The sequence below is a fragment of the Gavialis gangeticus genome, unplaced genomic scaffold (assembly GCF_001723915.1).
Source record: "Gavialis gangeticus isolate Ggan-Ray unplaced genomic scaffold, GavGan_comp1, whole genome shotgun sequence".
Taxonomy (NCBI): domain Eukaryota; kingdom Metazoa; phylum Chordata; order Crocodylia; family Gavialidae; genus Gavialis; species Gavialis gangeticus.
The window spans coordinates 57404193-57416750 of NW_017728995.1; the positions used below are offsets into that span (position 1 = coordinate 57404193).

Genomic DNA, 12558 nt, shown 5'->3' on the forward strand with positions numbered 1-12558 from the left:
TGAATCTGATTCAGAGATTCGGCCACCAATGAATCAGCTGAATCTCTGAATCAAACAGGCCCCATCCCCCACCTGCTCTTCCAGCCCCATCAATGGCTGCACAGCATCCCAGCTCTTTAAACAAACAAACAAACAAAAAAAGTCCCACACTCACCAGCTTCTGCCAGGTGAGGCGGGGGCAATCCCCGCTGCCCTCCGCTGCCCCATGCTGCATGGGGGGCTTGGCCATGATCCCTCAGAAGCCCCGACAACTGCTGCAGCAGCCGGTGAGTGCAGGACTTCTTTTTTTTTAAGAGTTGGGACTCTGGGGCCAGGCAGGGCAGCTATTGATGGGGCTGGGAGAGCAGGCAGGGGATGGGGGCTCATGGAAGAGGTCCACACACAGCGTGGGACTGTGCGGGGCAGCGGGATTTGCTCCCCTACCCGCAGCCTGGCAGCTGCCAGTGTGTGCAGGGCTTTTTTTTAAAGAGCTGGGATGCTGGGTCCGACTGGGGCAGCCATTGACAGGGCTGGGAGAGTGGGTGGGGGTTGGGGGACACTCAGGGGAGCTGGGGGAACAGGCAGGGGATGGGGCCTGGCAGGGGTACCCCCCATGGTTCTCTTCCTCCTCCACCAGCCCCCCCACACACCCTACTTACCAGCACGGAGTCTGGATCCAGCTCCCTGTAGTGACATGGGGACTGTCTGAGTGTCCAAATCTCTCTGAAGCTCTCCAGATGTTTTCTAAATTGATTCAGAAAGCTTCAAATCAATTTGGACCTTCTTATTGGTCTCCCAATTTGATTTAGATTTGGAGATTCGGCCGCCCAATCCAGCCAAATCTCCTCCGAATCAAATCAGCACCCAAAGCTTTGCACAGCCCTAGAAGGAACTAGGTATATTTGGTTTGGAGAAAGGGAAATTTAAGAGGAGATAACAATTCTGTAAAGAAAATGGAAAAAATAATGTCTGCCTTGCTGCAGAATCAAATCTCAAAAGAAACTTCCTAACTATAAGAAGGGACAGATAATGGGACAAACTGCCTCAGGAAGCTGTGGAATCTCTGTCTATGGAGATTTTCAGGAAGAGTCTGGATAGACAACTACCTGGGATGGTTTAGGAATAGCACATCCTGCATCTCTACTTGGCTTGGACTAAATGACCCTTGAGATCCCTTCCATGAGTCTATGAAACACTGAAAATACTCTCAGAGGACTTCAACTGTAGTGTAGGACCAGTTTCAGTTTTCCACCAGTTCTTAAAGCTCCATGTCCTGCTATACCTGGTCCATTATGAAGCAGTATATGGTAAGACATGCATAAGACCATTTCCAAGGAATGTAATCTTACCCATACTCCCCACTTTGCCTATTCTGCCAGTCAAATTCAAAGACCAGCTCAAGGTCCAATCTTAATTTCAAAGCCCTGACTAAACACAATGATGATTACTCCAAAAATTATTATTTATACTCCCTGTGTCACTGGCTATATGCTAAACCAGAACATTTATTTTTGGCTGATAGAATCCATGTTTCATATTGTAATCATGTGTGGGAGTTTTTCTCTTTGACATGGTTAACATTATGGAAGAAACCCCCATAAGAATTCATGTTCAATCTGATTCTCACTCTTAGAGCAGGCTGTGATACTTCTGTTTAAATGGACATACCTTTGAACATCCATCTAATCATTCCTAGTTCAGAAGTATTCAACCCCAGACTCTCTTGCTGCCAGGAACCAGCTCAGAGGGAGGAAGGAGGAAAGTACTGCCTTCTGGAGCAATAATGCAGCTTTAACTTTTTTCAGGCACTTGAATACTGTATGTTCCACATAAATGACTATAAATAAATATCTGGGTTGGCTTGACCTTGGATTGAATGAGATGATGGTCTGATAATGGCACTTGGTGACCCTGATTCAGTTCCAATCTTTAGATCCCATTTAGGGCCTTGATGATGTGCATTCTCTTTAATTAAGGTGACAGCCTTATACAGTCCATGGTATTGAAAAAAGATTTGGAAAACAAAGGTCATTGTGGTAGTTGAAATCCTCAAGAAATAAGTTGGTTGGAGCAGTAATAAAAACCCAGAGGTGATGCAGGGCAGTTTGCCACCCTGGGCAGTGGCAGCACAAGGCAAAGTTGGCTGCCAGCACAGTGGTGATGACCTGGTTGACCCACCTGAGTTAACACTACTTTAAAAGCCTTTGCCTTTTTTTCCACAGCGTACCTTGTCTCTGTGTGATAGCATAGAATGCTGCTGTGCTGTTTCCTAATTAAGGCCACAATGTTGCAAATTAGCACCAGCATATACATCCCTTTAGGTGTTGGCCCCTGACATCAGTGAGACTGTGCATATGTAGGTGTTCATCCAAATAAGAGTAGCTTGCAGACTTGGTACCTGCTTCAGCACTGTTTCTTCTCTACCTTCAGTCCTCCCTCTCTCCTTCATTTCCAAGTTAGAAGCACTGAGTATTGGCATCCAAAAATTAATTATTTCACTTAATGAAATGAGAAACAAAAACAGTCCCATTACTAAGCAAAGCAACTGGATGATTTTATTGTTGTGACTCCAAACTATTCTTCCTTTTCTACTTTGCTAACCAGTATTTATTCTCATTCTTCATGACCTGATACATAGCCCAGTCCAACAAACTATTAACCAAAGTGCTAACTGTTGTGACTAGTCAATCTGATAATTTAAAACAATATAACTTAATTAGATTTTCACAGGTTCAATGTATTATCGGCCCCAAATGTTAAAAATCACAAGTCAGCCCTCAAAAGCATTGGACCAACTTAAAACATGCAAGCTAAAATATTACATACACACACATACACACACACACACACACACATATTAGACATTATATGTAACATTTTATCTATATAATATTAACTTTGTGTTCTTTGACTTTTGACTTCTGAGCTGTTAGGGTACATTCAGGCCCCATTTTTCTAAGTCATGTTGGCTAGAAACTGTAACAAAATAAATAAATACCTGAAAGCTGAGACAGACATTTATCCACCTAATTCCAGGAGCCTGAGTATTTAAGAAAAACATAAAGTATTTTTATAATTTACAATCAGATGAAGAATTGGCAACACTGTTTCAAAACAACCAGTTATAAGTTAGTATCTGTAATGCTGTCTCAGGTTCTTTGTACTTAGAGCAAATCATGTGCTGATTTCATTTAGACTGCTACCATTATTCTACTTAGAATATAGAATTTGAGGAGGGTGTGTCTACTCTTTGCAGTTAATGCACATGAATAAGCTCTGGAGCCTATTGCTCTGGAATGTATTGCTCTGGGTGCACATGTGTCCAGAACCACAGCACATTGAGCTGGGTCGGAGTAGCCCTGCCCAGCAGAGGGGCTTGGGGGGGTCAGCTTGCCATTCTGGGGCTGCTTCCCCCCAGCTCAACATGCTGTGAAGGGACTGGCTGGGGCACAAGAGTGCTTCTGTGTGGGGGCTAGCCAGCAGGTAGTGTCCATACTAAAGTACACTCATGCCCCTGCCAACCACGGCAGCGTCTACACATGCACTGCTGTGGAGTAAAGAACTCTGCAGCAGGAGAGTACGTACATTTACTAGTATTTATAAGTAGTATTCTGCTATGTAGTTAATTAGTTTACTCCAACTTAATAGGGGGCGCATGTGTACATATGCAACATTTATTGAGCAGGTAATTAGTCTACTGTGCAGTAAACATCTCATGCAGACATGTTCAGAGTTTAGGTATTTGAGTGAAAAAGATCCTGGAAAGTCCAAACTATTGACTTGTTAGTACTGTTATTGGTATTATATAACCGTTAAGGTTCGACAGTTCCATGACAGCATGATGGCACACTTCCTTGAGAATGGTGAATGCTCTGACCCCTTTCGGGTCACAAATGACATCAAGCAGGGGTGTGTGCTCACACCTGCCCACGTCATCATGGTATTTTCTGCCATGCTGTTGGATGCCTTTCGAGATGATGACCTTGGTATGGGGATCAGGTACTGTTTTAATGGAGACATCTTCAAGCTGCACAGGCTCTGAGCAAGGGACAAGTTCAGACAGCCATGTTTTGTGACTTCCTTTTCACTGACCAGTGTGTGTTATGCACAGGCTCGCAGGGCAACATGCAATGGTTTATGGACCTATTCACGTCAGCCTGCAACAACTTCAGATTCACTATTAACACAAAGAAGACCAAAGTGATATTTCAACCTGCACCTGGCGCAACACCCCAGAAACCACATGTCTCAGTTAAAGGCCAACAAGTTTCAATGGTCCACAACTTTGTCTATCTAGGCAGCATGCTTTCCCATGCTGTCCACATCTATGACAAAGTCAATGAGAGACTAGCAAAAGCTAGAATGGCCTTTGGCAGACTCCATAAGTCAGTTTGGGACCACAGAGGCATTGGAATGTCGACGAAACTGAAAGTATACAAAGCCATCATTCTCCCAACCCTCTTTTATGCCTAAGAAACCTGGACCATCTACCAGTACCATATCAAGAAACTAAACCATTTCTACCTGTGCTGCCTGTGAAAGATACTAAAGGTCAAGTGGCAGGACAAGATTCCAGACACTGAGGTGCTCTCCCCAGTATTCACACTCTACTGAAACTGGCGCAGGTAAGATGGGCCAGCCACTTTTCAAGGTTTTCTAGGGTGAACTGTCAAATGGAGTATGCTCTCACAGCACACCAAAGAAGTGGTACAAAGACACCCTAAAGGTGTCCCTAAAGAGCTTCAGCATCAACCCAGAGTTGTGGGAGCAAATTGCTCATGACCATCCATCCTGGAGGTCATAAATCCAGAAAAGAGCACCAGCCTTCGAACAGCAATGCATGGCAGAAGCAATGAAGAAATACATGACCAGGAATACAAAAACCTCTCATACCCAGTCCTCATCACTTTCCTGCCCCTGATGCAGCAGATTGTTCAAGGCAAAGATTGGGCTTATAAGTCACCAACATACCCATGTGACCTAGCCTCCACCCTGCTCCTTTTTCTTTCCTCTCTCTCTTTTCTCCTTTGTTTTCTCCTTCTCTCTTTTCTCCCTCCCTGTTTCTTTCCCATTTCTTTCCTCTCTTCTTTCTCCCCTCCTCCCCCGTCCCTGCTGGATGTGATTGTCTTTGCCTGCAATGGACAAACAAACTGTTATTGTTAGTTTTTGAAAATGATGTAACCCTAGTGGTACTAAGAGAACCATCCAGAAAGGTCTCAAAATTATTTTAACTTTTGCTAAATGAGGAACTTGTAAACCAATTTATATTTATGTTTTGAAGGAACATACAAGTTAAACTCATGAGAATGCTTAATAAAACTCATATTAGCTTTTATTTAGCACTCATTCCCTTTCAGAAAGGCAGAGCTTTTTATCTTCATGTTACTGAACCTGATCTCCCCAAATCAGCATCCTGGCTAACTTTCTCTTTGTGCCCTGGCATAATTCACTCAAGGGCATGACAGTGGGTGCATCTACGAGAGCCGCTAAATGTGCAGTAGACTAATTCTACTTTGCATTAGTGCAGCAGGCAAAAACCATGCTAATGTGCTAATGCACAGTAGAATAAGTCTACTGTGCATAAGCATCACAAGAAAAGCATGCACAGCACTACTGCACAGTAGCACTGGTTACTGTGCATTGTATTAGTACCTGGTACTAATTATTACAGGTACAGTAATAATGCACAGTAACTACAACACATTAATACATGTATAGATGTGCCCTGTATGTAGTACATTTGGGGAAGATTTAATACTAGTGTCATATTGGCCATAGTACCAATATCGATCATCATGAAGAGATCAATTTACTCTGTCATAAATGGAACCAGGACTGAATGGAGATTTTATCAGGCTGAATAACCTGACGAGGGGGAAGGTTGCAGGTGTGGGTTGGGACTAAGGAATAGGAAACAGTGGGCATGTCTACACATGCAAATGCTCCAGGGTGGGTTCACCCTAGGCAGGCATCTACATGTGCGGGGAAGAGGGAGCAGTTTTTTTGCTCCTGCACTCTCTCCCTGCACTGTCCCCCTGCAGCAGCCATGGACACGGGGCCAAGAGACCGATGCCTCCTGGTGGTGGCTGGAACACTGCTCCCTGCCGCCAGAGCCCAGGCGGGGACAATGCCCCACTTCCCCGGCAGCAGGGAGCTCCCAGCCCCACTCAGCAATTGCGGAGCAGGGGCTCGGAGACTCTTACCTCACAACCCTGGATCCACAACCTCAGAGCCAAGGCTGGGAGATAAGACTCTTCTAGCCCCCACTCTGCAATTGTGGAGCAGCGTCTAGGAGCTCCCTGATGCTGGAGCAGGAGAACATTGTGATGGAGGCTTCCCAGCAGCAGGCAGCTCCGGTGGGCAGGGAGCACATTTGCTCCACATTGGCTGTCTACACATACCATACTGCAGTGTTTCTCAACCCATGGTATGTGTGCCCCTGGGGGTACACGAAACATGGGCAGGGGGTACGTGGGTGCTGCATTTTGTTCTTTGCCTGCTCAGGCCAGAAGTTCCAGGCGCCACCCCTCCCACCATGTCTGGTGTGCCAGGGCTTTCACTCTCCAGCATCAGTATGCTGGGGGATAGGGAGGGAGGCCCCACACAGGCTGCTTTGTCCCAGGCCACGGTGGAAAAAGTGGGACATGACTGGACTTCCAGTTTCACTTTTGCTGCATCAACTGGCAAGGGGTACATAAGGTACCAAAGGTTGAGAACCACTGCCATACTGCACGGTAACTACTCCTGAGTAAATTTGCTATTTGTATTTATAGATAGCAAATTTACTCAGGATTAGAGCAAATTACTGCACAGTAAGCATCTGCATGTGTAGACAGTGATACTTACTGCACAATGATTAGCCCTTATCTCAAGTACAGCATCTCACGTAGACATGCCCAGTGTGTTCTAAAGACAATTTGCAAATTTCTGTGTTGTATATTGCTTACAATATAGATAAACTATTGGTTGAAATTTTTCAAAGTAGTGTAAGAGATTTCCATTAAAATTAATGGGAGATGTATCTAAATACCCCTGACTACCTTCTGAACACCACTGCCTTTGGACAATTACTGTAGTATACTGTAATATATTTATATGTGGCATAAAGAAAAGACAGGTGAGACCTTACTGGATGGATAGACAAGCTTTCAATATAATTAGTACTGTATTTGAACGGATGAATCAAGGCTTCAAAATCACTATGGACTTGGCAAGTAAAATTTTTATCTTGCCTCTTGGCCAAAAAACCTCAGTGAATGTGGGCTCACCAGATACAGCAGTGTATCCCACTACCTGAATTTAATTCAAACCATTCTGTGCAGTCCTTATTTTAATCCTTTCATTTTGGTTTTGAGTTACTGCATATATGGCACAATGGAAATATTTTTTCAAACTTAAATTAAAAACATGCTTTGGGAGACAAAGCAAAACTTTTTCTTCAATGCAGAGTGAAACTTCTTTAACTTTTAGCTGAAATACAGCCCTGGTAACATTTTACTTGAAAACTTTATTATATCATTAGAGAAATGCACTTTGGGAATGTGCTTTTTGCTCCTTGGAAACCCTTATCTTTCACAAACTTGCCAGAAATGTTCTTCCACTCTCCCCAGACTATGTGATTGTTCTAAATGTATTCTTAGAATAACATGGAGAACGTAGTGTGTTGTGTCAGTAGGGAAACCCAAAAGTTCTACTTCACTTAGTCTGTTTATTAAAGATACCACAATACTTCTGGCTTATGCAAACTATTATGAGGAACCTCACAATGGTAAAACACTTTTTTCACAACTCACTGTGTGAGCTGGCTTAGTGCTGTTGTTGCTGCTGATGCAGCCTTTGTCTCGCATGCTTTTCTTGCCTGAGGGCATAACAGTTGTTTTAAAAAGCTTATCCCTTCCTTCCCTTGCTCTACAGCTGCCTCTTTAAGACTGAGAATAAAAAAAAAAGTGAGTTGGTCAGTTGCTCTTAATCAAGTGTACCTTTAACATCTTCTTGAAGAATCCCCTTGATCACCTACTCTTCATTTTCCTGCACTCAAGTTTACCAAGAAATTGCTTAGGCACCTGTTCATCATCCATCTAAGCCACATGTGTGGTCCATCAGAGCTGTCCTTCATTATCAATGATTCAACAGATGTGCATCCTGCAGGGCTTTATCATTGGTCAGCTTGTCATACCACATCACTAGGGAAGAAACATTCTTTGATGGAACTTCTCCAGGTGATGGGTGCAGCTTCTATAGGCCCAGTTCTCACACACTTGCAGCAGCATGCTAAGCAAGACACCTTTGATCTGATGGACAGCTTTGTCTCGCATTGACTCAATACCCATTTTGTAAGCTTCCCAAGGGCTGCATTAGCTTTCTGACTGAAAGAGACCACTTCGCCATCAATGCTGGTATGATGGTTCAAATACTTCCAAGGTATGTGAATTCCTGAGTGACTGATGGGTATAGAAGAAGCACTATTCTTTCTTCTAGACTGCTTGACCCATAATCATGGTTTTTCTCAGGCTGATAGTTAGTCCAAAGCCTGTTGTAGAGATAGTGAAATGGTATAACAACCGTTGAAGATTCTCTTTGGGGGGCACTACCACCACTCAGTCACTGGCATAGAAGAGTTACTGTGTAGTTCATTTGGCAACTTGAATCCTAGCATGCAGGTTCTGGAGAGTTTAAACAGTCTTCCTTGCGATTTGGAAGTGAATCCTGACACCCACATCATGTCACAGAACGCCTTGTTACAATCCTGCAAAGAGTAGCATGAATAGTGTTGCCCAAAACTGCACAACTGTTTGGCACTATTTGTCACAGGGAAGGAGTCAGACTCTGTCTACTTTTAGTCTGACGCACACGATATTGTAGACAGCTAAGCTTTGCTACAAGGCGCTGAAGTTCAGCTTTGGCTCATTGTGTCAAATGATTTTATCAAATGGACGGAAGATTTTTAGAAATCAAGATTCTGCTTTCAGCACTTCCCTTGGGTTTGTTTGGCAGGTAAATCATGTCAGCCATTCCACATTTTGCCCAGAATCTGCATTGTGATTGTGAATTTTTTCTTTCAGCAGTCACCAGTTAATGAGAATCCTAGAGAGGATCTTATCAGCCAGGGTTCATAGGAAGATCTCCCTGTAATTATTACAGAATTCTTCCCTTCTTCATTCTGGATTTGCAGCTCAAACTATAGGGTATTTGCCTTGTAAGAAAGGGGCTATAGTTTCAAGACCCAGCCTTTTCAGTTGAGCACAAAATGAGAAGTCCAAACAGAGATGGAGAAGAATGATGGAAGTACTGATATAAACTAAATTACTTCTTTAAAAATTTCATAGTTGTTAGGGTCAGAAGAGACCTCAAGAGATCATCAAGCCCGACCCCCTGATCTGGGCAGCAACCCCTGCCCTGGGGTTTTTTCATTTGTTTTGTTGTTGTTGTTTTGGGATTGTTTTGTTTTGTTTGGGGGTTTTCTTTGCTGTTTTTTTATTTCTCCAGAGCAAGAACCTTCCTGTCAAAGGTCAGCATCCTGTGCTGCAATGCCTTATCCATGCCTAGGAGACTAAGGAGTCTCCCCACACTTCCAATTGTTTCTATAAAAGGTTCTGGGAGAGAAGAGGTGCTCCCAAGTATCTGGATGGTGAGTGACAAGAGGCTTTCCCCACCTTGCTAGTCTTTTCTTACAGGCCTGTATTTCTTATTCAGCCCTGTGTAAAGAGACAGCTACTTCCAAAACCTTATGGACAGCCCACCTGCAGGACTAAACCAGGAATCAACATCACCAAAACATTTACCCTTTGAAAGGAAGCTGATTCCAAAGTACTACCAAGATATGGGTTCAGTCTGCACCTGATGAAGGTGTTGGTGAAGTAAATGATCCAGCAGACTTCTTTCCAGATAGACTACCAGTCAAAAATATTCAATTCCAGAGATTTTTAGCTTGCTTGGGATACAGCTTACTACAGTGACTCCCCACAACCCAGGCAGCCTCAGAGAAGCTGATAAAAAAATGTTTAAGAGTCCAGCTAAGGCACTTTCCTTTTCTTCTTTTTCCTACCAGCCACCTTGTTCCTGACCCCTGTGGCTTCCTCCATGTCATCATTGTCATTGACCTCATATTGGGATGGTTTCTTTTACTGTCCTTTCTCCCTCAATTCTACTCAAGCAAATCTCTGGGCTTCAGGCACACAGTCTGTCAGCATCATGACCTGCTCCTCTTGTTTGGGGAATGCTGGCATCTCCTTGGCAATCAGGTTCTCAATGCGCTGGAATAGCTCAACATCATACTGTGTGATGAAGGTGATGGATTTGCCAGATCTCCCAGCTTGAGCTGTCCTCCCCCACATGGTGAATGTAATCCTTTGAGTGAGTGGGAATGTCCAAGTTTATCACCACATCCACATGTGGGATGTCCAAACCTTGCTTGCAACATCTGTAGCTAGCAGAATGGAACATGCCTTTGCCTTGAATTTTTTCAGGGACCCTAGTCATTAATTCTGACTCATTTGTCCATGGAGGGGAATGTCAGTGAACCCCAAGCTGCAAAGCAGGAGAGCAGTCCTCTGGGTATTATTGCAGGTACTGCAGAATATCATAAAGGAATTTCCAGCCAGTTTATTCAGAAAATAAACCAGGTAACTGTTTTTGAACTTGGAGGGGATGAAAACTTAAATACTGCTACAGTCTTTCAACTGTCTGATACTTGGAGGAAACAGCACATTTTACAGGATCCTTCAGAGCAGCACACTGGAGTTTTTGCACCTTCTTGGTCATGGTGACAAAAAAGAAATATCTTCCTGTCTTGAGGAATCACTTTCAGGATCTTATCCACCTATCTCTAAATCCATGTTGAGGATTCAGTCAGCTTCATTGGTACTTGAGATCTCGCAAGTTAGTCTCATCAACATTGCAGTGACACTTTTCTCTTTCAGCCTCTTCATCCTCCAATCACAGAAATTGAACCAAGTCTGCTTTTATTATGGTCAGCTGAATACAAAACCACAGTATTAATAAAATACTTATTTTTGCCAACATCAGGTCCCTTTGGTCCTGCTTATTTGCTAGGGGGGATTGCACAGTCTTTGCTGATGCTTGCCAGTCAGGTTTCTAAGCTGGGCAGAGAAGCACATTTCAGAGAAATCTGATGACACCGATTTTGCCAGTCCTGAAGGAGTATTCATCTCTCTAAGACCAGACAAATAAGAATTTACCTGCTCTATCTAAGGGTCAAAAAGTGGCAATTTTATGTAAATAGTTCAGCACCCCAATTTGCACATTGGAATATGCTTTTTCTTGCATGGTAGCTGTTGGTTGCCACTGCCTTGCTGCATCTTCTGGTGTTAGATTATCTAGGACTCTCTGATCTAATTTAAACACTGCTTCTCCTGGGGATGGAGAAAGATGACAGAGAATGTGTACACACCCAAAGGAGCAAGAGGAAAATGTTACTTAAGGAAACAAAATGTCAAAGTGTTGCCTATCTTGGTGCACCAACATTTCTGTCCCAACAGCTTTACATCATCCATGGGCTTACACAGTCCCTCTTGTCCCTGCAGGACTTCTAGTCTGGAGAGCTTCAGTTAGATTCTGACCTCTCTTTGCTCTTCAGGCATTTTATAAGAGCCAGAACTGGGAACACAATCTGTCCTTTGTAACTTCTAAAACATAAAACACCATATAGTGATTGCTTGATTGCTATTTGAGTTTAGTATCTCATGAACACAGGAATATCTGTTAGTGTACTGGTGTCAGACAGGTTCCCTGCTTTTACAAAGGGGATTAATACTAGATCTGATAAAACCATTAGAACAAGTATAAAACAAATATTTTAGTACAGCCACTGTAGCATGAATTGAACATTGTAATCAAGATTACAGTCAAATATTCTATAAACTGGTGGGGGAAATAATAAAATTTGGCTATAAATTTTTATCCAAGCATAGTGTTTTAAATAGTAAAATTACATAACCAAATAGTAAACAGAATTACATCCTAGCTTGAGAGAACTCCACTAATGCTTTTGTCAATGATTATAGAGTATGCTTATGCAGTTATACAATGTGTTTGTGCAGTTACTAATTTGTGCGTGCAAATGTGTATATTCTTCTGTAATGGCTGGGAGAACACAAATTTCCCAAGCTTAATGCCAATATCTGAAAATGTAGTACTCAGAGCATGACTGACTATGCTGTGGGTGTATATCTAAATACTTAGAATGATGAAATCCAGGCTCATACCTGATACACACACGTGTGTACACAGTCTACCTTCAGGGCAACTACATGGAATTCACCTTCTTTGTAGGAAGGAAAAAATTCATAAAGTTGGTGCAGCTTTAGAAAAGTAATGTCCTTTGATGTAATGTGCCTTTTTTCTTGAATTATGAATATGCAAATCTTATCAAGAAAATTTGCAAATCGAACTGAAATAGCTGACTGTTCACTCCATCAGTTGACCTTGCTAATGACGACTTTTTTCAATTATGCAAGAGGCAGCAATGAACAATGACTTACTTCTTTCATTGCAATTGGGAAGTAATGGAGATACAAGTAAACACACTGAAATGTAGCTTCCCTGAGTGGTGTGTTTGAA

General features: G+C 42.8%; 1 pseudogene; it reads right to left on the reverse strand.

Moving 5' to 3' along the window:
• Window positions 1–9893: 9893 nt before the first annotated feature.
• On the reverse strand, window positions 9894–10907 carry LOC109287795 (annotated as a pseudogene).
• Window positions 10908–12558: the final 1651 nt, after the last annotated feature.